The 2,269-nt window shown below is 42.4% G+C and overlaps 1 protein-coding gene across 1 annotated transcript in view; it reads left to right on the forward strand.

Annotated features, from left to right (window-relative positions):
- The window catches only part of LOC130393861 (insulin-like growth factor-binding protein 1), a 3,496-nt gene extending 3,372 nt beyond the window's left edge, over positions 1-124 (forward strand). Inside the window, exon 4 of the mRNA XM_056604618.1 lies at positions 1-124. This exon is cut by the window's left edge and continues 1,384 nt beyond it. The gene's annotated coding sequence lies outside the window, so the exon portion shown is untranslated.
- The last annotated feature ends 2,145 nt before the right edge of the window (positions 125-2,269 follow it).

A 2,269-nucleotide genomic window follows, 5' to 3' on the forward strand; every position in this document is an offset into this window, starting at 1 on the left:
AAGTGTCCAACTGCGCACTTGTGTGTGTATCTACACTTTTGTCATTAAGATGTAATGTAAAAGAAAGTGATATATTTAATAAAAACCTTAACCTCAGCTATGTTGCTGTCTTGGCCTCTCTCTGACCCCCTCCAGGTGAGGTTTATGATTGCACAAGGTTGGTGTTTCGCTGGATACGCAACAGCCATTAAGTTAGTGGCAAAGAGCCATGACACGTATCAGCCTGATCAGGATACACTTTGGCGAATAAGACTCGCTGTCACTCTCTCACTCTATCTTTCTCCCTCTCTCTTGTTCTATTGCTCTCACTGTCTCTGTTTGTCGCTTTCTCTTTCTTGCTTGCTCTCGCTCTCCATCTGTCTGTTTGTCTTTCGTTCTCTCTCTCTTCCTCTCTGTCTCTAACACTCCCTCTTTCTTGCTCTCTCTCTCTCCTACACACACAATACACTAACATTTGCAACATCACAGCCCTTTCCAAAGTGTGCATTGATAATTACAAAACTTTTTTTGTGTCATCAATGTGTGGGATTCTCTATGTGTTTTGGTGTGTGTGTGTTTGGTGTTCTCAGTATATGTGTGTGTATGTGTGTCTGCGTGCGTGTCTCTATGTATGCGTGTGTGTATGTGTAGGGGCTCCTGTGTGTGTGCTTTTTTTCCCCCATGTTTGCTTGTGCTCACATGGGCCGTTATCAAGGTGATCTAAAGTGAGGGTCCTGGCTAACTTTAGCCAGCCTGCCAGGGCATGGCTCTGGCTAGGGGAGTTTGCTGCGCCTTTGACCTGCTCTGTGTTTGCCTTGGTCGGGCACAGGAATTTGTATCAACCTACCCTGCCCACTACCAGCCTGCCCGGCACCAACAGACTTATTTTTATTCTTTACAAAGTGAACCATCACTATATCCTCATTCACACATTCCTGAGACAGAGTGGAGCCCGATTGCATTCTTCAGCTCGTCTCAGAGTGACCTGTGTACCCATCACCTGAAGCGAGACCCTGTCACTCGTCACACAGGAAGCACGCAAGCAAGGTTAAGTCAACTGAGCATAGCCCATACCCGCCCCAAAAACTCATTGCAAAGTTATTTACAATGCCATTAACGACAGCAAATATGTTCATATTTTATTAAAAAAAGACATTCAATACAAATTATATTTGAACAAAATAATTTTCTTTCTTAAAGAAAATAATAATAGCTGTGTGATTTCTAGTTTAGTAACATGAACAAGCCTGATTCAAAGACTCTTGTAAGGATAATCATAAAATGAAAGCAACAAAATAAACAAAAAATAAACATTTACCCGTGAATAGAGAGACTTTTACATGATCAGCAAAACAGTATAATCACAAATCGAATAAAAGTGACTTAGAGAAGCAACTTCTGTGTGTACGTTACAGAGTGAGGCAGGATGGCTAGGTTGGTATGGAGAGATCTAATGAGGGTTGAGAAGGCCTTAGCCACCCTGTATTAACTCGTATAACCAGAGACCTGAGTGCCTTGACTGATAGAGGGCCCCCCCGGTGATCAAACTCATCCACGGGGGCATGGAGCTTATACAAACACGGTCTGCTTTTTGGACAACGGAAGGGAAAATGTTCATTCAACAAAAAACATTCATTAGTGATTATATTCCCCCTAAAATACATTGAATTAGATAGACTTTGTTGTGCAATTGATGAGTCACGGAATCGGTCATAGGAAAAGGTCGTTTGGATCAGCTTATAAGTCTTTCTTAGATAAATAACTTTATTTTCACTTTAAGTACTGTACATGATGTCTAGTCAGACATGAAGCTGGCCAGGTAATAATAATAATAATAATAATAATAATAATAATAATAATATCTATATCTATATAAAAAGACACACCTTCAAATATTAGGGAACGGTATAGCTTAAGATTTGTGTTCCTTTCATCATTTGTGAGCATAGCACCAAAAAGTTGGTTGTAAGTTGCTTGTTTATTTTTTTTATCTGTCCTTTTTGCATGTCTTTTAAAATGCGCCACCGATCCCGTGCTGCCGAGCGACAGGGCAGGCATTCTGTTGTCGGCGACGCTCCACTTTCCAAGTCTTTACACAGGATGTGGGAGAGCATTGGACAGGAAGTCCCTCGGCTTCCTGTCCAGGAGCTCCTCCTGGACAGCTCCTCCTCGGGGCCCCCCCGCCGCTTGTCTGAGTCTGTTGTCGGCGCTGCGTCCACCGCGTGGAGCTTTATTGGCATAAGATCATACAAGCGTTTCAAAGGGAACGGAAAGAACAATCGCAACTGCA

Source organism: Gadus chalcogrammus, chromosome 12 (assembly GCF_026213295.1).
Source record: "Gadus chalcogrammus isolate NIFS_2021 chromosome 12, NIFS_Gcha_1.0, whole genome shotgun sequence".
Classification (NCBI taxonomy): Eukaryota; Metazoa; Chordata; class Actinopteri; order Gadiformes; family Gadidae; genus Gadus; species Gadus chalcogrammus.